The sequence below is a fragment of the Mytilus californianus genome, unplaced genomic scaffold, assembly GCF_021869535.1.
Source record: "Mytilus californianus isolate M0D057914Y unplaced genomic scaffold, xbMytCali1.0.p SCAF_44, whole genome shotgun sequence".
NCBI classification, from domain to species: Eukaryota; Metazoa; Mollusca; class Bivalvia; order Mytilida; family Mytilidae; genus Mytilus; species Mytilus californianus.
The window spans coordinates 178,472-206,168 of NW_026262695.1; the positions used below are offsets into that span (position 1 = coordinate 178,472).

General features: G+C 32.7%; 1 long non-coding RNA gene across 1 annotated transcript; it reads left to right on the top strand.

Annotated features, from left to right (window-relative positions):
* Nucleotides 1-26,434, top strand: LOC127699903 (uncharacterized). The gene is made up of 3 exons (XR_007981285.1): nt 1-54; nt 5,073-5,189; nt 26,354-26,434. It is a non-coding gene; the product is annotated as an uncharacterized LOC127699903 (long non-coding RNA).
* Nucleotides 26,435-27,697: the final 1,263 nt, after the last annotated feature.

Consider the following 27,697-nt stretch of genomic DNA (forward strand, 5'->3'; position numbering starts at 1 on the left):
TTACTAATGCGCCTCAAGCTTCACTGTCAACAGTTAAAGAGGAAAAAGAACAACGTATGTATTTAATTTTGGGCATCATGTTTTAAATTAACATAAACCACCGACTTCACTATGCACTTTCACCAAAAAATATTGAAATTTCTTATTACAATTACAAACCATCTTGACCGTTTGTTCTTGAACTCGAACATCGGTAATAAAGACTTTCCCACTTTTCAATCTCGTATCTTAATTTACAAACTTTTGATTAAGTATTTTGTAGTAACAAGAAGATACAAAAGTCAATAAAATAGCAAACATAAGACGATTGCAAGACATATTGATAATTTTGATCAATCTTGATAGTTCCTCTTATTTTCATTGCACATTTTGTATATCTATTGAGTTTTTATGAAAGATAGAAATGATTTCAAATTAAGTTATGTATCTGCTCTTACATATCTCTGTATCGTCGTCAGAGTTAGACTTTACTTTGGGTTCAGTTTTCTTTGATCAGCTGTTCAACGTTTGTATTAAGTCAAATAGTTTTGTCCCGAGCATCAGTAAAGAGGATATGATTGTCCAAATGCCTATCTATAGCAGTACAAATATACCGTTAATTGTAAAGCACTATATTACTTTTCTTCTCAACGTGACATTACAGAACTGCAGTAGTGGTAACTTAATTGAAATGCTGTTCTAAAAAAGAATAAAAGGAATAAGTAAAGGAATATTTCCCTTTTTTTCATTTCCCTTCATAACAATTGTTTTTCGAAAAAATATGTTTCACACAAAAATCGTCACTTACGTTCATAGTGCCATACTGTATATTACGTTAAGGCGACGTGATTTTGAACATTCCGCTGGCATTTAGATCTTTAATTTTAGCTAATTATGAGGGCAAACTGAGAGTTATACTTATGTAAAAAGGAAGTTTTTCCTATAATAAAATTCATAACATATGTAAGATTTAAGCAATTCCTGCTTATTTCTGAGCAGAATTTATTTTGTATTGGCATGTGTTGTCTACCATTATTTCGTTCATAGAGATTTGATTCTTATTTGATGAGGTTTTGAATTAGGTTTATAAATGATAATGGAGGAATCTTTTTTTCGAATCACTTACGGACACTATTACTACTGAGTTCATTTGAATGGTATGGATGTAACAGTAAACCATTGTGTTGTTCTACTTCTCGAAGCCAAAATCCTGTATTTTGAATGCGGCTTTTCGTCGGACATGTCTCTGACCTGAGATATCCAAAGTGTTCATTACAATATTGGAGAAGGGACATTTTATCCATTAGCAGAACCATGATTCGTCATTGGACTCAAATCGTTCAATCTTTATGTTTTTGTGTAGTGCATTGTTAACTGTTATATATATGATGCTTTGTCTTCTTTTTTTGTCCATGGTATTGTTTTTCATTCGAGACATAAATAATTTTGATTGTCACCTTGGCACCTTGTTCTCTCTACTTTTAACAGAATTTAAATCTTTCGACTTTCTAGGATTAAGCAAAATATTCAAAGAACCGACCAAAATATGTTCGCATGGATTCAGAATTTGTCTAGGAAATAATGATAATGTGAGCATGAGGCCACGGTTACACAACCAGTGATTAAATTGCCAATTATCTACTTTGTTATACATTAAGCTAAAACTTAAGTAATCTGATCAATGGTTTCTATGACTTTCCCCTTGTCTTTACTTGTCTTTTGATGGTTTTTCTTCATAAAATAATCATAACATTAAAGTAGGTACTGCTTTTTACAAAAAGGTCCATTTATCAGCAGGGTTGTTCTGCTTGGAACAAAATGTTGGTTGAAAAGAATATTCTATAATTTTTATTTAAATGCAGACATCGAATTCATCATTCATAAAATTTTTAGATTTTAATATTTGCAAAATGATTCCCAAATGTGAACATTTTAATGTACAAAGGCTTGTATTGTTCATGTATCTTTGAAACGTCAAAATCAGCATCGGTCGCTAGTAAATAGATATGTAAACATCGAGCCAGACAGATCATGTGATTTGTTTTGTGATAACGATTATTGTAATCATAATTTGTTAATGTAAGACCGTATCAAGTGTTCCTTTTGTTGTTTTATTAAAGATATACATGTATCGATGTGTACAAAAAAAAGCAATCCAGCAAGATGCATTTTTAGTAGTAGACAAGACAACGTTTTTTCTACCCTTAGCAATATATCGATCAGATATTCCAAAGTTCAGATTAGTACGGTGACCTATAGTTGTTAACATTTATGTCATTTGGTCTCCTGTGGAGATTTGTATCATTTGGAATCATACCTCATCTTCTTTTTTTTATAGTTTTATAGTGAAAAAGTGTTCAGTTGATAGTCATGGCTTTAAGATTTCCTAGCCTGGACTTTCTAAAATAAGGAGATGTGGTATGACTGCCAACGAGACAACTATCCGCCAGAGACCAAATGACGTAAATGTTAGTATTTATAGGTCACCGTGCGGTAATACAAATACCACATAGCAAGCTATGAACATAACAAAATGTAGAACAATTGAAATCAGAAACCCAAATGTTTAATTTATGAACAAATAAACAAATTGAAAACTAATATGATATAAAGTCACAAACAACAATTACTAAATTACAGTCTCCTGATTTGATACATACACATACAGAATGTGACTGGTTGAAAATGTGTGTGGTCGCCTAACAGTGGTGCAACAGCACAAAACAGTAACAAATAATACAAAACAATCCCGAAAAACAAATATGATAATCACCAATAAACGATAACCATTCAACTACACGCTCCTGACTTAGGCGGGCACACATAGCATTTGTCGGGCATAAAACAGGATTGCGCTCGCCTAACCCTCCTCAATACCTTAGACAGCGGTGAAACATCACACAATTTGACCAGACTATGAAAATCTGTTGAAAAGCGCTTGATTATCAGATCGACATCAAGCAAAACAAACAAGTAGCAAAAAACTGAAGACAAAAACTACTGGTCTGAGAGTACTTGCAGTTACTGAAGACTAGTTACAAACCAACTAAACAACAAAATCATAAATCCAAGTACAATTATCAATCAATACACATTCAATAAATTTAGTGTACAAACACCATTAACAGTCTAGGAAAATATGACCCTCTGAAATGCCAAATATAATACCGCAAAACGAAAAACATCGTCAACATTTCTAAACTTAGAGTGGCCAACTGTATTGAAAGTAGCGTTAAACACCTTTTATCAGTCAATTGATAATGTTACTGTAAACCATGCAAAAACTGACAAAAAAAGAGAAATCGGTTTGCTGTTCGATATTAAAGACATTCGACAAGTAATGGAAAATGCGATTTTAATAATTTGTTTGTATTTTTGATTCAGATAGATGCTAGATTACACAATTTTGAAATTTCTTTTGACAAGAGGAAATGCAACATAATATGTATATTTTCTACATTGAAATGCTTCATATCAGGATAAATGTTATGAACATTTGGATCAGTGTTTAACTATAGATTATAATATATGTCTTAAAAGCTTTAGGCAATGAACGTAGTGAATCGTCACTCTTTTGACTGTTGTCCATTTGTCTTCGACTGATGACTTTAAACATCCCTTTGGTATCGACCGCTTGTCCTTAAAAAAGAGGGACATTCAAAATCATAGATCGAAAACAAAGTGACAACGCCATGGCCAAAAATAAAAAAGACAAACAGACAAATAATAGTACAGATGACACAACATAGAAAACAAAAGACTAAGCAACACGAACCCAACCAAAAACTGGGTGTGATCTCAGGTGCTCCGTAAGGGTGAGCAGATCCTGCTCCACATGTGGCACCCGTCGTGTTGCTTCTGTTATTACAAATCCGGTAAATAGTCTAATTCGGTAGGTCACATTCGTGAAAAGGGAAGAGTGTTGTAGTTACGACATAAGGAACATATCCGATATCATCTGTGAAACGGTTATTCCATAACGGTTAACCAACTCGTGATGGCTTCGAAGGGATGATCTCAACTTCACCATTTGGAACTTTTGGTTAAATAGCTTCCTTGTGAGCAGCAATCATCTATCAAAGAAATATTGATAGGAAATACAAGCCCGGGAATATCGTATCAATTGGGAGATATATACTCTGTATGCAGGCCCTGCTGGAATGTTGCTAAATAGAAATGGAAAGTTCACAATTGGGAAGCTGAAATCATCTTTTTTGTCGTAAAGTTTTGTTTTCAACCGACCCTCATTGTCAATTTCTAGATGTTTAATGTTTAATATTGCATCATCAATTATGACTTGTAAACTTACAAAAAGTATTGAATTGTAAGTGTTTGTTAATATTTTGAATATTATTGCTAATAACATTGCCCAACTGTTTCTTTTTCTTTCAATCTTAGTTGTTTGGATATCACATCAACTGAAATAACCTCATGATAAATTACAATGCGTAAACACGAATATTACTGTTCATGCATTCTTTTAGTAATAACAGTTTATTTGATCGATAATTCTATAACATATTTCTTGGGGATTTGTAAACAGGTAATTTTATACAAAAGAAAAAAAAAAATAAGGTACAAGAGGTAGCAATTTAAACTGTGATGTGTTCTACATACGTACAAGTGAAGGACATTTATTTTTCATTTATATAAAAGTACCGTCATGGTATTAAGGTACTTATCTATGGGGCACAATCATGACAATACAAGAAAGAATATGATATGTGTGCTATAACAGTCCGTATGTGATACAATATTCCATGTGAGGTTTGCTTGCAAGTCATGTTAAGCCCAGAAGTTGCATTAGGGACTTTGTCTGCTTTTATTCACCAGTCCTAGAACCTCTTCCGCTTGGTACTCAACTAGTCTTGAGTGCTATAGAAAACAAATACAAATCCGCGTCCATAATCAAGTGCTGCACAGACCGGTGCACGTTTGTGTACATTTAATGCTGTTTTTTTGTTATTGGATTTCTCTCAGAAAAGAAAATTGTATTACTATGATAAGTTTAAGAAGTTTTAAATTGTGCAAGTACCTTTTACTTAAAAACAGGACTTTTACTTCATGAGATGAACAAGTCTCCTCTTTTTTAGTAAATCAATCAAATGGTGTAACAAATGCCGCTATAACTACACCAGGACTAATACAAAATACTGACTCATCATTGCTAAACATTAGGAAAAAAGGTGCACATGAAGATAAACCACTAGGTAAATATATGCATGTCTGTTGTTTAAAAATATTTACAAACAAATGTTATTGTTTAAGTTGTTTATTTTCTTGTGTTTGTACTGGTCTGCTACATGTATACGATTTCATTAACAAATCACTTAAAAATAGAAATGAAAAGAATAAAAGAACAGTATCTTAGAAATAAAATAAAACAATAATTGATCAGAAAAAAAATGGAAGGCCTTACTGCTTCACATGTTGATAATTAACATGTGAGGCGGATAGACCCTCCATTATTTTCTTAACAATTGTTGTTTGTCTCTATAGAATAAATAATCGAAGAATTCAAATATAGAAAAATATTTAACCAGTGACCGAACAAAACATTAATTCACAAATGCCCGTAGCGCATGAGTTAATAATCAGTGTTGTCCGGTCACGAGTCGAATGTTTTTCGATATTTGAATTCTTTGATTAGTTGTTCTTTTTATTACATTGACAACGGGCTTTTAAATAGAAATAAAGAAGAAAATGCAAGGAACTATATTTTTTCTATGCATTCACAATTTGTTTGATGCAACGTCATTGATTACGTCTTGCAACACCTATTGTAGTATGACGTCAGAGGAGTGAAATTATCGAGTGTATTTCACATGTAAAATTATCGGTTTTTATTTCGTTGGGAAATAACGGTATTTCATTGCAACCAATGTAATAAATATTTTTAAGTAGTGCATTTTTATATAGACACTTTAGTTACAAAAAATTAACCTTCGAAAAAAAGACCAATATCATAAGATAAATTATCTTGCATAGATAAACCATGTACATTCTTTTGAAATAAGGGAAATGATCAGATACTTCCCGTTTAGAATAGATACTTTTTGTGTTAATTGATAGCTAACTTTTCAAGGACTTAAAAAAAAAAATTTGGTATCTTTGTATTTCCCTTACAAATAAATGAGATACATGGCTACGTTACACAGGCAAATTTTGTTCACGTACATTTCACGTGAAAATCACGTGAATTTCACATGAAATTTTTCACGTGAGATTCACCTCAAACGAGCTTATACATGAAACTCACGTGCAATTTTTCACGTGAAACTCACGTTAAATTTACATGAATTTCACGTGAATCGAGCTTTCACGTGATCTTCACGTGAAATTTTTCACATGAAATTAACGTGAATCGAGCTTTCACGTGAAATTCACGTTAAATTTTTCACGTGAAATTAATGTGAATCGAGCTTTCACATTATTTTTTTTAAATGAAATTAAGGTGAATTGAGTCTCAATCACACAAATTTCACAGTATTTGAGCATATTTTAGATAAGTAAATGCTAATCTATTACACATTCTATTTTGATATATATAAATATTCTTTTTGGTCTTGAGGATGTATTCATACTTCCATTCTATTTTACTTTCTCTTTGTATCTTAAATTTCTTGGTCCTCAACAATACAAATAATATTTATTCATCAACTCCAAATTACAATATCTTCAATGCAGCAGATAAGATGCAATGAAACCAAGAAGGCAAGCAAATATCCAGGGCACCATAGTTCACTCCTAGAACATTTTCTGTTGTATTCAAGTCTCAATATTTTTTTTGATTTGATGTATGGAAGGTAATTCATTTATAGAAGATGTATAGTCAGGAGCCTCTAGCCTTTGTTAGTCTTGTATTATTTTTAATTTTAGTTTCTTATGTACAATTTGGAGTTTAGTATGGCGTTTATTATCACTGAACTAGTATATATATTTGTTTAGGGGCCAGCTGAAGGACGCCTCCGGGTGCGGGAATTTCTCGCTGCATTGAAGACCTGTTGGTGACCTTCTGCTGTTGTCTGTTCTATGGTCGGGTTGTTGTCTCTTTGACACATTCCCCATTTCCATTCTCAATTTTATGCACTGATGTATATTTCATTTTTATTATGTATGTATAAGTCTTTTTGTGTTCATCAGTTTCGAGACATTCCAATCACATTATGGAAAAGTCTTACTTGCAAAAGATGCCAATTTTTCTTATGAGAGTTTTGAAGAAAAAAGGTATTTCACCCTGCCACATACTCATGTACTCTGGTCAATTAAACAGATTATGACATATTGTTTAGACACCTGTCTATTGTTGAGGACTGTATGTTAGCACCTTAATGCCTTTCAGGTGTTTTTGTTGTTGTGTTACTGTCTGATTGATTTAAACCTCATATCTCATTGTATTAATAAACTGAAATAGAAAGTTCTGTGAAATATATTTGATATACCATATTGAAAGTCTTGCTGTTATTTACAACCATTTCCTTCTTATTTCATATATGGTTTTCAGTTTAACACTGATCTTAAGGCTAAGTCAAAAAGAAAATAAAGGTTGAAAAACAACAGGCATATACCATTAAAAGATTTCAAAGTTTGGCTGCACAATAAGCTAAAAATTCTTGTTATTTAAAATATTTTATATAAAATTCATTTTAAAACAAGCATTGTCCATTTTTAGACAGTAACTGTCATGTTGACACAATAATTTGAATTTGAATTGTATTATATGCTGAAAGTACTTGTGGTTGAAAAAAAATATACACAATATTTAATTCCACGTGTTTAGATTTCTAGAATGCACCACTCCAATATCATGACTACATGTTAGTAATGTTTAAGTGTTCTCTCCTGCATGTAATTGCTACATGTATTTGTACACAAGGCTTCATTCATACATTTGCACTTATCCTTCTAAGATGTTGCTTCAATGATAAAATCCTGTAGTTGCATAATCAGCCATAAACTCTTGGAATACATTTGCTGTAATAAAAAAAAAACCCAGCATATATTATTTTGTAAAATATACATCAAATTAAATATTGCCTTACCATTCAAGCAAAAATGATAACATCAATTTAATTTCCATATATATATACATACTTTTATGTGACTTGGATGGAAAGTTGTCTCATTGGCACTCATACCACATCTTCATATATCTATGTATATAATCATATATGTATATTGTGTGTCGGATTAACTGGAGTGGAATATTAATAGTTGTTGTTTGTTGCTGCACTACTTTTTGATTACCTCTGCTATGGAGGTTGTGGTGGTTTATAATGGTTGAAATTTGCCATGAAACCTGGAATTTGTAAATATTACAGATGAAAATCAAAATGCTCTGATCATTCTGATGATATAAACCTATTTAATATCAATTTCATAAAATTCTGGCAAGAATTGTGCACAAGAGCCCTAACAATGCAATTGTCCAAATAGTAAATGTTTTCAAGGGGCATAACTCTTTTAAAAATGATTGATTGGCACTGATTTTAAAACTTGTCAGACATTGTTGATATAACCTATCAAAATAAGTTTCCTAAAAATTTGACAAGAATTGTACAAGACATGCAAGTGAGAGCGCTTATAAGGCCAAAGGGATAGACGGACTCCAGGTATTTGTATGTCCCCACTGTTTTATGGTGCTTGTCCTAAAGATATAAGAATAATTATAAGTTTACGATAAGTATCAAATAAACTTAACATTACCAATGATTCATGAAAATATACTGTCAAGCAAATATTAAGGTCAAGTTCAGATAAACCAAGCCAGACAGACATGTGCACCTTACAACATGTACAATTATTGCATACACCAAACTAGAGGCTCCAAGGAGCCTGTGTCTCTCACCTGATATTTTTATTTACAATTGATGCATGAAATAATGCAACCGTTATACTTTTGCTTTAGTTTCAGAGAAATAAGTCAAAAACTGCATTTTCCCTCTATGTTCTATTTTTAGCCATATCTGCCATGTTTTTAAAAACTAGATACCCTAATGATGATTGTGGCCAAATTTGGTTTATTTGTCTCTGTTGTTTCAGGAGAAGACTTTTGTAAATTAAAAAAAGTTACGAAAAATTGTTAAATTTGACTTTAAAGGGCAATAACTCCTTATCAGGTCAATTGACCATTTTGGTCATGATGACTTATTTGTGGATCTTACTTTGCTGAACATTATTGCTATTTACAGTTTATCTCTATCTCTATCTATAATAATATTCAAGATAATAACCAAAAATGTGGATTGTGTCCATGCATGGACACAGATGATGCCCCCGCTTGCATAGCATAAAAGATATAAAGGACATAAGTGAAGAACGGTAAAAGTGATTCTACCTAAATTTGTACTTGATCTGAGTTTTGTGGTAATAAGCATTGTGTAAACGAAAAATTCAGCAATTTTTATGTTTATAAAGGAGCAAAACTAAAGAACGGTAAAAGTGACACCACCCAATTTCAGACTTGTAGGATTTTGAAAATAAATAACTCAGCCTTGATAATAACAAAAATGAATGGTTTGTTCTGTGGTAGTTTGAAAATAAATAACCTGACTTACAATGTATTGAAAATAACTTGACAGGTCTTTTAAGCCATTTTATAAATGCTTTTTTGAAGTATGAGATGGCACCAGGTTCTTCCAAAATTCGTTTTTTTTTATAAAACTTCCTAAATCTTTTAATACTATAAATATTAATGTATTTGAAATGTTTGAAAATGGGTTTCATACCACTTGAGGTATATTGTCTCGTGAACATTTACCTCACATTTTATTACAGGGCCGTAACTACATTGAGGCAAATGCCTCATGTTTGAAATTTCAAAACAAAAGCTTGTCTTCATATCAAATTGTTTTCACGGCAAGTGTCTTGCAAGAAGCAAGTTCTGTTCACCCTCTGACGTAGCCCCTGGTTTTTGAGATCCATTTTTCTCATTTATTTTCATTTTTCATTGTTGATTGTCTATAATGTTTGTCATTTTGTGTTTTAACTGTTCCCGGTTTTGTCTTTTGTTCATTGATTGCCCTTCTTTATGACTATTCTCTTAGTGTTGCATTCTATTTGTAATTTAGTAAATTTTTTAAACTTCGAGTTTTATTATATTTAAGGGCCTTTTGTCTATTACAAACTACTTTAAATTGTATCCCAGTTAGGAACTACATCAAGTTGTAATTGAAATGTGTTATGAAAACTGACTTGACATAGTTATATCAATGATAATCAGCCCCCTCTTAACTTAGTTTGAAAAAAACATAATTGACAGGTATAAAAGGTTTTTCTGCAAACTGAAACATTTTTTGCTTTGTCCTACATATTGGTCTTTTGATGTTGTCCCTAAAAACTAAAAGTCTTACACTGAATCTATATATTTTGCTTTGAGACCAGAATATTGTCAAACAAGAGGCTGTCAGAGAGACAGCAAACCGGATTTTCCTGCAGAGGTCGAACCCTGAACAGTTGAGCAAGTATGGACACTACATTTAAACTCAAAACAGCTCTGAATTTGGATTGTGATTGAATATTTGACAAATCATAGGTTTGTGACACAAAAAGAATGTAGTCAAAGAACCGATATATTTGAAATTGGACATTTAAATACCTATTATGGTCCAATATCCGAAATCTAAGTACATATTAGAATCAGCATATCAAAGAACCCCAAGAATTCAATTTTTGATGAAATCAGACAAAAGTTTAATCTAGGACCCTTTGGACCTCAATGTGGACCAATTTGAGAAAGGAGACCACAATCCAAAATCTCTCAATAGATGGTTAGATTCAGCATTTCAAAGAACCCCATAAATTCAATTTTTATTGAATCAAACAAAGTTTAATTTTGGACCCTGATTTGGACCAACTTGAAAACTGGGCCTAAAAATCTAATATTTAAATAGAGTTTAGATTCAGCATTTGAAAGAACCCTATATATATATTTAATTTATGTTGAAACGAAACACAGGTTAATTTTATCCATAATATTTTCTGTGCAAATGGAAATAACTCAAACTGGATAAATAGTTCTCTAAAATAAGATATGATGCAATTTTTCAAATTATAATCAATAATATAATAACAACAACCAGTGATGACTAAGTTCTCTAAAATTAGATATGATTTAACACTCAAACATTGTTAGAATCAGCATATCAAAGAACCAAAGAATTCAATTTTTGATGAAATTAAACAAAAGTTTAATTTAGGACCCTTGGGACCTCAATGTGGTATTATCTTATTAATAATGAAAAGCTCGACCGTTTACAAGTTCTTAAACAGGAGGGGGTGGAGGTAACCCAAGGGGACTCACCTTATATTTCATTTGATTTGTTTTATTGTCCCATACAAGAATATATATGGTTTCGGGTTGGGGATCTTGACCATTTACAAGTTTTCAACAAGAAGGGGGGTGGGGGTTACCCCAGGGGACTTTCCCTCAATTTCATTTGATTTGTTTTATTGTCCCATACAAGAATATATATGGATTAGAGGTGAGGATCTCGACCGTTTACAAGTTCTCAAACAGGAGGGGGTGGGGTGACCCCAGGGGACTGGCCTTTTATTTCATTTGATTTGTTTTATTGTCCCATACAAGAATATATATGGTTTCGGGGTGGGGATCTTGACAGTTTACAAGTTTTCAAAAGAAAGGGGGTGGACGCCGACGACGACGACGACAACGTGATACCAATATACGATTTTTAATTTTTGCGGTCGTAAAAAAACCTTAACTTTTTTCAAGCAGTCGCTGAACCATTAAAATGTGATCTAACATGGCCAACCAACATATGAAGGACAGAAACATTGTAACAAAAGGCATCTGTATACAATTTATGAAACATCCAAGTCTATTACCCTATGAAATATACATTGTAAAGCTTAATAATACAAATAGTAAAAACCCAGCAGCCACTACCATATGCATGGACTTCCCTTTTTTGAAATTGCCTTGAAATTCAGTATTTTCTTTATTGTTTTACCATTTGGACTATTAATACTGTAACAAATATACATACCAGTTACATGTACATGTACTGTAGCTATAGGATCTCCTCTACGTCTTATCACATCATTAATCATGTTAATTTCATTGAAACATATGATGTGTATTACATGTACTTCCATTCCACTGACATCTGAGGAGCTAATTCTGAAAATTTAAATTCCTGTGATTATCATGTAAAACACCTGAACCTGATGCACTGCTTTCCGATAAAAATAAATTGGCAATACAGTTCTCTCTTGGTCATGTTGGTGAATATTTCAAAAAAAATATTTAACAAGAGAGAAAATAAGTGTCAGATTTAAAAAAAAAAATTATATTACCAATACTGGTAATTAGAACGTCACTAGTTTTCTGATTTGAATTGACACCTATTGTTGCTCATTTTTACAGGATCTTTTACAGCTGACACTACAGTATGGTTTTGTTCATGGTTGAAGATCATACAGTGACCTAAAATTTCTTACATCCCCTTCATTTCGACTGGCAGAAAGTTTTCTCATTGGCAATCCTACCCATCTCCTTATTTTTAAAATACTAAATATTTTCAATCTGTTACAATAAAATTTTATTGATTTAATATAAAGGTATTCTGATCAACACTATGAGGCAATGTTCAAAACACTCTGTCATTGTCAGCGATCAAATTTATTTTAACTCCAATGGCAATGTATTTGTGCAAGACTCAAAACTAAGTACTGTGCATGTACATATACAATGTACTTAATAAATCAGTGAGACATAAAATTCGTAAGGGTTCCGCGGAACCCAGTGTCTCGCCTACCATTGCTGTTAATCGCAGGCTCAACGAAAATGAGATGTCAGAGGAAAAAATTTAATAAAAATATTCCTCTCGATACAATTATTTTATTGTAAGAAGCTTCTGTCCAAGTTTGGTAAAAATCCAGGATAGTTTATGAATCTAATAAATGTTTAAAAAAATTTAACTGCAGACTGTATGTAATGTGAACTGGAAGAAAAACTAAGTCCATTTATAAGTAAAATACGGAAAAACAGGATTTTTTTTTTAAATTTACTTCTTGATACTATCTTTTGATCATGAACAAGCTTCTGTCCAAGTTTGGTAGAAATCCAGGATAGTTTGAGAAAGTTATTAAAATTTTTAAAACTTTAACCACAGAGTGAATGTAATGTTTCCTGGCAGAAAAACTAAGTCCATTTATAAGTAAAATACGGAAAAACAGGATTTTTTTTTTACAAAATTTACTTCTGGATACTATCTTTTGATCATAAACAAGCTTCTGTCCAAATATGGTAGAAATCCAGGAGAGTTTAAGGAAGTTATTAAAATTTCAAAAACTTTAACCATAGAGTGAATATTTGTAGACGCTGCCGCCGCCGACGGAATGTAGGATCGCTATGTCTCGCTTTTTCGACAAAAGTCGAAGGCTCGACAAAAATGTAGGTCAAAAAGATATCATGCTGCATCATAATTTATACAATGCAAGTCATAATCATGTACATGATATTTGAACTTTATAATAGTAAAGGATAGATAGTCTGACCAGTAATAAAGCCACACAACACTGTGTGACAACAGTGAAATATAAGTCCCCCATAGATGCACATACCATTATTGTAGGTCTTTTGTATATACAATGTATACGTTTAAGGTTACTAAGAATTGGCTGTCGACATACATGTACACATGCCAGTACTGTCAGACATGTTCAGAGTCATTGGACGCTAGGTTACTCCAGTCTATTATCAGTCACTATCAATAGTCAACTCCTCTGTCCATTTGTTGTAATACAATGTACTGCTGAAAGGGACAACACAGGGCTTTATTAACAGCATGTGGATGCAAGACTATAAAAAGTATTCAAAGAGTTTTGCAAACAATTAGCTTATATATTTATTGTTTACTAATATTATACACCTATTATCAAATATCAAAAAGCAATGGATTGAAGTTGCTATTAACATCATTAAGAACAATAAAGAAAAATTAAAGTTAAATTTTTTGCCCTTTGGACCTTTAACACTGTTTAATTTATGCATGGGTTCAAAATAGTGCAAGTCTGAGGTCCGGGACCTGTCTTTTCTAGGACATGTAGGAGGGGACTTATTTTTAAATTTCAAGTCATGGACCTACCATTCTTCATACAGATCAGATGCTTTAAACATGACCCCTGCCTTTATGAAGACAAATTTGAAAACCAGACCCAAAATTAAAAATCCAAATACACGGCTAGATTCTGCATATAAAAAAAAATCAATAATTCAATTTTTGATGGAATCCAACAAAGTTTAAGTTTTGACAATTTAGATCACAATGTGGACCAATTAACAGTCAGGGCCTGGTTTTTCTGAAATAACTGATTTATGAATCACTCATCTAAGTAGAAAAATGTTGCAAATAAGAAATTTTGTCAATTTGTAGTTTTACCAACATTTTAAACATACAGTTTTAGTTTATATCTAATTATCCTGTTACCCCATGTTGAGCAAGCGGTAATGTGGATATTTCTTTTTGCGTACCAGTTCATTTTGGGGTCCTCTTCGCGGTCCGCGTTCAAACTATGTAGATTTCTTTGAATAATTAGAGACAATGATTAAGATTTTAACAACTAAAGTTTCAAGTTTTGGGTGTAAATTTCAGGATAAAAACAATATACATGATATATGTACATTGTCGGAAAATATAAAATTTATTTGTACTCGCTACGAAACAGGAGAAAAGCTTGGCGAGCCTCGCTTTTCGTCCTGTTTCTAAAGTTTATACAAATAAATTATATATTTTCCGACAATGTACATATATTGTATATTTATGTTTATAACAGCTGAGTAATAATAATTCATGGAACTAGAATTTTAGCGATGAAAAGATAGCAAACCAAACATTTTGTTAGTAAGTTCAAATATATTTTTTCTGTCTTGAAAGATATTTTTTTTTCTTTTTATTCTCGACCGACCGACTCGACTTTTTCATGTGCAAAATGTGCAAACCAACAAATTAAAAAACCCTGGCCTTACCATGCTAACTCCTGAATGGTCAAGGCCATAACCCTCCAAAATCAATCTCAACCTTCCTTTTTTTGGTATGAACCTTGAGGTTCAATTTCATAAAGATCCATAGAAATGTTTGGGTTTTGCTCATAATTGAAAGCCGTACCGTGACCTGTAGTTATTTATTTCTATGTCATTTGATCTCGGATGGAGAGTTGTCTAATTGGCAATTATACCACATCTTCTTTTTTTTATATTATATTCAAATTAATGTATGGAAACAAGAAAATCCTTGTTTTTGGCCCTAAATTCATTATTGTATATGCAACTTGTCATGGTAAAACTATACAACAATCATGATTCATGACAATTACCAAATCAATATCTCCAAGTATAACAAACAAAGAAAGTGAAAAACAGATTATTTGCCTGAATTTTCTAAGTCCAAGGACCATAGCTACATGTATGCAAAGAAAAACATCTCAACAGAATAAATATTGAACTTGATCTGTAAATTTGTCATGGTAAAACTATATACAATGTATAAATATCAAATCAATATTTTCAAGCATTACTTAAAGTCCCCTAGGCTTTGCTGGTAGGGGACTAATAAACATTTTAATATTTGTTATCATGGTTTTATCTATTTCAATCATGCATGTATGTTTTTCAATTTTCAGAAATAATTTTTTTTTTAAAAGTTGCATGTAAATTCTCAAATTATAACCTGTGACGAAAAGTTGGTTATACAACTTCAACTAAAGTGTGTATCCTTGTGTTTGTGCCATGTTGTTGAGTGTATTAGTTTCAGGTCGTGCCTTTCACTCGTACACAGTGTCACTGATTCATGTGATTACAGTGTTACAGGATTACCCTAGAAAAGAACTGGTAGTGTGATAGAGGGAATCCTGGTGTAGTCTGAACGAAGTCTTGCCAGTGAACATAAACACAAAGTTGATTAAAAGTTCAATACTCATTACTGAATTATTCAAAATCCAAAGTAACAGTAATATAAGTTTACAACATCTAAACTGCAGGCTCAACAATAAAGTGCCATAATCTTAAATCTCTGAATACATTTCTCTCGTACACAAAATCGTAACTCCTTATCTACAGATATTTCTCTCTTTTATACCTCTATTTGGCCTAGTAACCCGACTACAATATGGTTAAAGAAATAATCAACCGGAGCTAGGGCTACAGGAGCCCGGAGCTGAGATCAATTCATAGAATCATACATTATTTTTTCAAACCATGAGTTGGATGACGAAGATGGAATTTTTTCTTCGCGTTTTCTTGTTTTGTATCAACTTTTGAGTATACATGTGTGTGTGTCTAATGAGTGTTTATTTTAAACGGAGTTTTACAACTGTGAACTGATCAGGTCAAGAGTTGAAAAACTCTCACTATTTCTGTTTATTTCTGCACTATTACATCATTTATTTGAGTTATCAGTATCTATGCGTTCATAGCTCCTTGATTGTGTTTGTCTCGTTAAATAAACAGAAACAAGTACTTGTTCAAGTTGTTGTCAGTTGGCTACCGGCGTCTTCAAATTTTCACTGTAGATAATTCGCACTTACCCGCACATTTGTTCTCACATCGAACATGTACATAAAACAGTACGATAATACTCTCATGGGAGGCCTGTACTATAAAGGAAGAAGAAATTTGCATCATTCATCTGAATCTTTCAAGCGTTTTAAAAACCGATCTCCGGTCCCGGATATCGTCACGAACAATAGTTTTTCATGTGCAAATAGGTACATGCTGGTTTCCCCATTCAATAGACCAATATCCAATGTTTCTTAGCATAATCAGCTTCCCGACTTTACTGACTCAATTCAGTTTTAAAATGATATTTACTGCTTAAAGTCCTGACTAAGTAAGACATATAAATGAACAAATAACAAATTCTTTTGTTTACAAGCATCCTTTACATAGGAGCACCCCTATAGTAGAGCATAAAGGTTAACCTTTAAAACTATTTGATATATTTTAATATAATTTAAACTATATTGTTAGATATAATTTCAATGAAGTTATTTCATTTGTTGAAGAATATATATGTTTAATCCAATTAACAGCCTGTCTAATTGGCAATCATACCCTCACATTTATTACAGCTAAATAATATTAGAGACATTATTTAGTATATATGCCTCTGGTAATAATTTAATGTCAAATCAATAATTTTCGATAACATACATAGCACATTAATGCATTTGCCTGGGACACTATATAGGACTTAAAATATGTTTATTATCTATAAATTTTAAAAGATAATAAAAAATATTTGAAAATTATACAGCATTTTTAGGTGTAAAATTCCTTGTTTTACATGTTTCAAGACTGTATTTTTTTTAATAAATAATATCAGATCTATCAAAGTTGTAAATTTAACCAACCATTCGCTATAAATTAACAAATTATTTCAGACAATCCTAAATTATCTTCTTAAAACATACTTATTAATAAGCCAAATAAAAATATACATTGGTGGATCCAGAACTTCTCATAGGGTGGGGGGGGGGGGTGGGGGGGGGGGGGCACTTACTGACCTAAGAGGGGTGCCGCTCCAGTCATGCTTCAGTGATTCCCTACATAATCAACAAAAATTTTTCCTACAAAAAGGGGGGGGGGGGGGGGGTGGCAGAGCCCCCTGGATTCGCCTATGATATATGTGTGGTTCCACTCACCGTTACCCTAACTACCCTACTTTTTAGTCTTAATAATAGCCTACCCTAAAGATTTTTTTGTCATTTTTCATTAAGCACTGTTAAGTCAGAATGTTACTCCCATAGACTCAATGTAAAAAAAACACAACATAAAATTAAAATAAATCCCTACCTAGTTACTACTGAAATTATAAAATTAATATTTAGTTAAAAATTTTTCCCATTGATTGACAAACCCTGACAACTCATTAACTTAAAAGGAAAAATTGAGAAATCTTGATCATTATAAAAAGGTTTATAAAATATTTTGAAGTGTACCAACACATAAATTGAAATCTGGTTGATACACATGCAATCCCTGAGAGAAGATATTTTATCTTTTTTCTTCCTTTTTTTTTAGATGAGGGAGTAGTTAGCATTTACTGCTTTTGTAATACTCATTAAATCAAACATTTTTCATATTTCTGAAAGCAAAGCAGTTTTAAAAATATGCTGCACTTCCAATATATATATACTTTGATAAACATTCAATTTTACATTTATTGACAACATTTGGCCCAATAAAATTCTTTTCAGCACACTTACATATTTTTATTCATATGTCCTATTGTTAAACTTATGTGTGGTTCAAAGCTCAAAATTGTACTTGACTTATAAGTTTGAGGAAAAGTTTAATACACAGCAAAAAAGGGAGATAACTCAGGTTTTGAAGTAACTGATATTCATTATCATTTTTTTTCTTTGCAATTACGGAAAGTAAAGGATCTTAATTACAGTAACAGGAATCTATTTCATAAGCTGGAGTTACCTCCCATATTTTATAAGAGAACAAGAAAACTTTCAATGTGTGAAAGAAATTAAGTTTACTGATAAATCACTATTAGCCCATCAATATAATCTAGGTATCTAGGAATTTGAAATCAAGGATACAGATTCTACCCTTATTGCTCTACTAGAGATAAATATAAACAGTGATAAGAAATACAACTCAAAACCAACACTGATCTTTTTGTAGTTGCATCTAATCCACTATCAAGGGAGATAATTCATGCGAAATAAAAAGATAAATATTAATCATTTGATGGTTATATGTCCCCCTTTTATGTAAATTAAATTAAAGTGCTAGTAAATGTTCTCCTGAGTATGTTTTTAAAATGTTTATTGTGACATTTTTGTTAGAATTTGTTAATTTTTGTATTTCAAACAAATAAAAAATCTATATTCTTATTCTAATTCTTCTTCAATAATTATTTTTACATTTTGGCGATTATGTCAAAATGGCAATAATTAGTGCACACACTTAATTATTTTAAACAGTGATTTATCTTGTGCAAAACCAACCACGTAAGCACATTATATAAAGAATTAGCCTCAGTCAGATCAAATAGATTTCACGTGAATTTCACGTTAGTCAGATCATGTGAAATTCACGTGAGTCAAATCATGTGAATTTCATGTGAGTGAGATCACGTGAATTTTACGTGAAAAAAAGGTTTATGTGAAATTGGTTATAAAGTTCACCGCACTTTATTACCGTATCATCTGTTACAGTAATTATAATTGACAGATCAGCAACTATCACATGTCTGCACGTTCTTAAATAAACATAATTAAATAGATCAATTGAAGTTCTTATACACATGTTGTCATTCTGTATAGTCTGACCATCAAACGATGTACTTGTTAATAAATTAGTTATAGAAACTGGATTGTATTATTATATAGCAAATATATTAAACATTTTGGCGACGAGGAAAAAACTGAATATTAAAATAAATGTGAATTTCTACACGTAACAATGCCGACTTACGGGAAATTAGACTCTTTTAATGAATCCGAAGATTGGACACAATATGTAGAACGTATAGAACATTGTTTTAATGCTAATGAGATAGACGAAGAAGACCAGAAAAGGGATATTTTCTTAAGTGTATGTGGGAAGAATACCTACAAATTAATAAGGGATTTATTAGCACCATCCAAACCAGGAACGAAATCACTGGCCGATTTAACAAAACTAGTGAAAGACCACCGAGATCCAGTACCATCAGAAATTATTCAAAGATTTAAATTTAACAGTAGAACAAGACACAGCGATGAGTCAGTGAGGACATTTATTGCAGCACTAAGAAGTCTGACAGAACACTGTAATTATGGTGACACGTTAAACGCGATGTTACGAGACAGGCTAGTCGTCGGAATGAAGAGTGACCGCATACAGAAGAGGCTGTTAGCAGAGCCGAATTTAACTTTTGACAAGGCATTGGAAATTGCTACCGCTATGGAGACTGCTGAGAAGAACGCACAAGACATCCAAGCGAGTGGGACAAATGCAACATCTCAGAAACAAGTCAACAAAGTTTCAAAATCATATACAAGAAACAACTCTGGAAATTCGAAACAAGGAGATTGTTACCGGTGTGGAGGAAATCACTTAGCCGCCGATTGCGTGTTTAAGGATGCAAAATGCCACAGTTGTAAAAAGAAAGGACATATCGCAAAGAAATGCCGTAACAAATCTGCCAATGGGAATTTAAGTGAAAATCACAGAGAGTTTAAATCACGTTTTAAACCACGTGCTCATTTCATGGAGCAGGATGAAAGTAGCGAAAGTGAAAGTGAAAATGAAGTTTACTAAGTTTTTCATTTTGGAAATAAATCTAATAAGGCATATAAAGTGCAAATCAATGTAAATGAATGTGAAATAGCCTTGGAAATAGATACTGGAGCGTCAGTTTCTATCATGAGCGAGGATACTTACAAGGATTACAAGTCGAAATTCAGAATCGAACCGACAAGTGCTAAACTCCAAACATACATGGGAGAGCAGATTCCTGTAATAGGACGTGCAATCGTCAATGTCAACTACAAGAAGGAAAGAGCAAAATTACCATTACTGATAGTGAAGCGTAAAGGTCCGAATTTACTTGGCCGAGACTGGTTGAACAAATCCGACTGGATTGGAAGCATATTTTCTCCGTCGTTGGAACTGATAATCAACCGAGTGATTTAAATGTGATCTTGGAAGCAAATAAGGAGGTTTTCAAATTTGAACTGGGAACTGTAAAAGGCATGATAGCCAAGATTTATGTAGATGAGAGTGCTGTACCGAAATATTTCAAGGCTCGCCCTTTGCCGTATGCGTTGAAGGATAAAGTGGAGATGGAACTTGAACGTCTTGAGAAGGAGGGTCAGATTCAGCAAGTGGAATTTTTCGACTGGGCCGCTCCGATAGTACCTGTAGTTAAGGAGAACGGATCTATTAGAATTTGTGATGACTACAAGGTAACCGTTAATGCCGTTTCAAAGTTGGATAATTATCCGATTCCTATAACTGAGGATTTATACGCAACGCTTGGAGGAGGACAAGAATATACAAAATTGGATTTAAATCAAGCATACCAACAAATTGAACTTGATGAGGACAGTAAAAGGTATGTGACTATAAACACACACAAGGGTTTATTCAGATACAATAGACTTCCGTATGGTGAAGCGTCCAGTCAAGATATTTTCCAGAGAACATTTGAAAATGTTGTTCAAGGTATATCCAATGTTTTGGTTCGAGTAGATGATATACTGATAACGGGTAAAACAAGGGAGGAACATCTAAATACTCTTTCTGAGGTTTTGTCTAGATTTAAGAGAATCGGAATTCAGTTAAAGAAACATAAGTGTGTGTTCATGGCCGAAGAAGTTGTTTATTTGGGATTTAAAATAAACAAACACGGAATCTATCCAGTGGAGAGTAAAGTTGAGGCGATCGATAAAGCCCCAAGTCCGACAAACGTGACAGAACTGAAAGCTTATCTTGGAATGCTGAACTATTACAATAGATTCTTAACGAATTTGTCTCACTTGTTAAAGCCGCTACATGTACTTCTACAGAAAGACACAAAATGGAGTTTGGAAAAAGAACAGGAAAAAGCGTTCATAGAGTCAAAACAGTTGTTGAAATCGCATCAGTACTTGTACATTTCGATCCGAAAAAGAAATTAATGTTAGCATGTGATGCATCTCCGTATGGAGTAGGGGTCGTACTTTCGCATAAAATGGACGACGGCAGTGACAAACTAATAGCTTATACATCTCGAACACTTACATCAGCAGAGAAGAATTATTCCGTTCTTGAGAAGGAGAGTCTGGCCATTATATATTAGGTATCAAGAAATTTCATCAATATTTGTATGGACACCCCGTTACAATCATAACCGATCACAAAGCGCTTATAGGCTTATTTCGAGAAGATAAACCTATACCGACAATGGCCGCATCTCGAATTCAAAGGTGGGCACTGACTTTAGCTGCATATGAGTACACGATTGTATACAAAGAAGGGAGTCTGAATGGTAATGCGGATGGACTAAGTAGACTACCGCTGAAAACAAACATTGAAAAGATACCAACGCCAGGTGATACTGTATTATTAATGGAACATTTAGCCACTACGCCAGTTGATGCTAAACAAATTCAAAAGTGGACACGCAAGGACACAATACTGTCTATGGTGCTTAGATACATTTTGAATGGATGACCGTCAAAATGTCCCAGTGAAGACATAAGACCGTATTATAGTAGAAAAAATGAACTGTGTAGTCAGGACGGATGCATATTGTGGGGAGGAAGAGTAATTATACCACAACCAGGACGTAAGGCCATGTTAAATGAACTACACCAAGGACATCCAGGGATTACTAGAATGAAAAGTCTAGGAAGAAGCTATATATGGTGGCCGGGAATGGACAATGACTTGGAATTAACTGTAGTTAACTGTTACAGTTGTCAGGAAAACCGAAAATTACCAGCAGAAGCACCGTTACATCCGTGGGAATATCCGAGTCATCCGTTGTCAAGAACACATATAGACTTTGCAGGACCATTCATGAACAAATCATTTCTAATTATGGTTGATGCGTATTCAAAATGGATAGACGTCATGAATTCTACAACATCCGAGGCTACGATTGCAAAACTTCAACAAACGTTTGCAACACATGAATTATGTGATCTCATTATTAGTGATAATGGAGCCGCATTTACTAGTAAGGAATTCGCCGATTATTTGAAATCAAATGGAATTGAACATCGCACTTCCGCGCCGTGGCATCCAGCTAGTAATGGTTGTGCTGAACGAGCAGTTTAGAGTTTCAAAAAAGGTATGAAGGAAATTAAAGAAGGAACTGTCCAGGAAAAGTTGAACCGTTTTCTTTTCAACTACCGTTTAACTCCACAAACAACGATAGGATTAGCACCATCAGAAATGCTAATGAAAAGGAAACTCAAGTCACGTCTAGATTTAGTTTTTCCAAATATCGAGAAGCGAGTTCAGGAGAGACAACAAAAACAAAAACATTATCACGACAAGAAATCTGTGAACAGACAAATTAATGTAGGACAGGGAGTATTTGCCCGAAATTTTGCAATTGGTTCAAAGATTAAATGGATTCAGGGAGAAGTTATAAAACAATCAGGACCACTTTCATTTCATATTAAATTGCCAGATGGACGTGTCATTCGTAGACATATTGATCACATCAGAGTACGAAACTTTGATTGCACAAACAACGAAAATGAAGAAACATGTGAAAATGACAGTGAATTGTTTGAGCCAGAAATTACTATACCGATAAGTACTCCTGAGACAGAACAACCGCAAATCGAGAAACCGTCAAACATGACTGAACAAATGGCACCACGCTATCCGAAGAGAATAAGAAAAGAACCATCGCATTTTAAGGATTTTGTGTTGAATTAGATTGTTGATTTATTAAGAGGCATAATAATCCTCACAACCGTTTGAAGTGCATTAAGTACTTCGCAGTGCATGTGTGTACATATCATTTAGTGTAAAAAATAACAACAAGACCAGTGCGAACATTTTTATTTTATTTTCTTAGTAGGACATTATAGTTTCAGTGCAGACAAGCTTTAACGAATGAATCTTTGTGATGTGACATTTTTATTTGTTTTCAAACTTATATTGACTTATCAATCAGTAGCCGTGAAAAGACATTAATTTTCTGTAATTGAGTTAATTTGTTTTTAATTTGTTTTTATCTAAGGCCGGAGAAGTGTTATAAAGTTCACCGCACTTTATTACCGTATCATCTGTTACAGTAATTATAATTGACAGATAAGCAACTCTCACATGTCTGCACGTTCTTAAATAAACATAATTAAATAGATCAATTGAAGTTCTTATACACATGTTGTCATTCTGTAGTCTGACCATCAAACGATGTACTTGTTAATAAATTAGTTATAGAAACTGGATTGTATTATTATATAGCAAATATATTACAAAATTCACATGAATTTCACATGAGTTTCACGTTAACAAGTTCACGTTAAATTCACGTAAGTCAGATCATGTGAGTTTCACGTGAATTTCATGTGAATTTCACGTGAAAACTGTTCACGTGAAATTCACATGAAAAATTCACGTGATATTCACGTGAGCAAAAATTCACGTGAAATTTATGTGAAACTCACGTGAATTTTACATGACTTTCACGTTGAATAAGACTCACGTGAAATTCACGTGAACAAAATTTGCCTGTGTAGGTGAACAAAATGCCCCTTCCGAGATCTTCTTCATAGATTTTATTATACCGTTTCGGAAAATGTATGGTATCTATATACTTTGCTAGAAAGGGAGATGATTTGCTTCTTCTGGTTTCATATGACAAGTTACTATCCATAGATTTTAACTATATTGCTTCCAGTAACTTTTACATGAAGTTAGTGCAAGAATGGCTACTTTTGATTTACACAAGTGTACACTTGATACAAGTATAGTAAGACCAAACTCTAGATCGTCTCATTAACTTCTGACCTAAATTTCAAGGTCAAAGGTCAGTCATATCTCAAATCAAAAGATTTAATGTGCATGGCTTCAAACGAAATTGTTCTACCTAACAGATTATTTAGAATATTTAAGGGGAGAAAACTGTTATAAAAAAGTCACCAGAGTACTTGAACCTAAATGTATTGGCGCTGCGTCATGTCGGAATTTACAATTTGACAGAATATTTATATTCCTAACGTTAGCGCCAACATACCACTCATGCCAAAGACAAACATGATTTAACTCTTAGTTTTTTAAACCGGACCAAATTTAACAAATCAGCCTAAAAAAGTAACGAACAATTTAGAAAGCAAATTTAGGAGATCCTTTTTACAGTTTCTGAGGTGAAACGAAAACAAAATAAACAGTATACTTTGAGATAACTCTGATATGTAAAAGTGTTGTTTGAAAAGGGTGAATTTCAAAAACGGAATAACATGTCGATATATCATATTCTAAATATCTTATTTTCATGTCGCGAGTCAACGATATATTCTAGCAACAAAAGGGGCGGACGAAAAAAATAAGATTTTTCCACAAACCAATATATATATGTAAACAGTGAAACATATAAATTGTACCGACGAAAAAAAGACAGAGCTACGAAAACATTTTATCACAGCTTGAACTCTGAGGATACAATATTATAGCAGTACTTTTATTGGTGCAAATATGAAAAAAGCAAAACAACAATATAAAAGTAATTTCATATCAATGGATATTTGTAAAGTCGAATACAAGTTTATTTTATTTGCATGAAGGAATTTGATTTTTAGTTGAAAACTTTATTTCTGAAACAGATGCAGTACAAATGAATACTTGGTATTATTTGTTTATATTTATTCTGTTTTTAAATTCAATGAAGCGATTATTTTTAGAAGATGGGAGTTTTTAGAGATACGATACAATTAGATATCTGAATAAACAACTCTTGATTTAAGAAAAAATAAAATAGACAGATGTGTTTTTAAACATCCAGCATGTGGAGATTCTAAAGTAAAATGCTTTAACCTGTTCCTAATACTATTTTGAAACTTTCAAAATATTCCAATCGCTCTTTAAAATAACTTCAATGTTTCGTTTTCTACGAATTGGCCAATCTCATTGTATATTCATAAAACAGTTTTGCTTTTTCAAAACGGTTGACTATAGGAATTCATCTTTTCAATTTTACTAATATTGTTACCATCATGAACGGTTTTTAAACTAAGAAATATGCTTCTTCAAGATCAAGAAATAGCATCTCAGGAAAAGAGAGAAATTTTGTTTTGTATTTAACTGATAAATGGACAGCAACAATCAACGGGGAGACACAGGGTTCCGCAGAATCATTTACGAATGTTTAATGGGGTTCGTGTTGCTCAGTCTTTAGTTTTTTATGTTGTGTTTTCTGTACAATTGTTTGTCTGTTGGTCTTTTGTTTTTTGTCATTCTTTTGATATGATTATCAATGTTATAATAATTTTAAACTGAAGATATACATCGATAAAATATAATGCAAGTATAGATTTACTTAACAATATTATTTGTAAATAGAAAATGAAAATAACACATTATAAATTTCGAGCGTCAGAAGCGCTCACACCTTGCCATTTAAAAGCCGGGGATTCAGTCCATTGTCATTACGTATGATAATATAAACCACACCTGTCGTATAATACATGATCAAAACCTAATATGTGCATTGCACAGATAAATCGCATATTGAACAAAAGTACCGATATCCAATAGTATGATATAAGAACAACAGAAAACCCAATGAAATAGAGCATCATGCTACTTTTTAAATGCAAACCGACACAGTTATGGACATTTATTGTTCCTTTCGGCGATTTCTATGACTCAGAAGCATTTGTTCTCATTAATTCAGCCTTTGTTTTTCAGATGTAATAATTGGAACGGTTGTTGGTGGTTTAGCAGTTGTCATTGGTGTTAGCATCATACTTATAGTATGCAAAATCAGGTATGCTTTGATCTTTTGTACAGCTGTTATTGACGAGGGTGTGAGTAAATCAAATTGATATATAATCAATTATCCAGCTATCAATATTATTCAAAATACTATTTAGTGGAGTGCACACATATAAGTGGTTTCAATGCTCTTCAACTTCGTACTTTAATATGTTTGTTTTCACTTTTTCGATTCGAGCGTCACTGATGGGTTTGTCTAAGATGAAACGCGCGTCTGGCGTACACAATTTTATGATGAGTTAATTTATTTAATATTTCAAAAGTCATTTTGTAGGTCTGCCGGAATATTTGCAAAGAAAACAGACCATTCAGTTAATGCATTTTCAAAAGAAACCTGTGAAGGATCTCTACAATCAACACCAATGAAAAAACAGCCACATGTAGAAAATGAAAGTATTGGACTTGAAATTCAAAGGACAAAAGATATATATGCAGAAGTCACAAAACAAAAAAAGACTGAACGCATGAATACATTGTACTCGGAAGTCAACAAAACACGAAAGTTGTCACTCGACATTCGGAAAACTGATGGTAAATATTCCGAATTTACCGAAGGAGAATATGATCGCTTAAACAGTTTTGACAGACGCATATTAGACAAAGATTCGAATATGTATGATAGCAACGTAGGAAATAGAAACTATCAAGATCCTATGTATGACACTGCATTACATGAGAGCAGGTTTGAAAGCGAAGATGTTTATGACCACTCATTTACTAATGTGAATACAGACTCAAATTATGATTGTTTTTCGTCAGTAGCACACACACATATGAAAGGAAACGATGTTTATGATAAAACTGTCTAAAAGAATTTTTAATGTTCAAATCTAAGATTTGAATTGTAGGAAAATACAATATGAAACTTTTACGATACAACTTTGCAAAAACTAAAATCAAATAATTATAAATATTCTTTTAAAAAAGTATCTGTAAAACATGGTAGATTAACACATTGTTTAATATATAGATATACGTGTTTTCATTTGATATGTTTATAATGTGTCGTATGACCCCAAGGATTTCCTTTCCTTTCCAGATTCTGATATGAAATAAAAGAGATTGGGAAATACGTCAAAGAGACAATTACTATACAACATACACAACCAAAAAAGAGACTTGTTTGTTTCAAACTGTTTGCTTTTTGTCAGTAAAATAGCAAGAAGATACGAACGAATCACACAAAAAACATGCATCTAGAAAAAGGCACTCAATATCTTAAGCTTGGTTGAATGAAAAAGCCGAATTCAGAAAAAA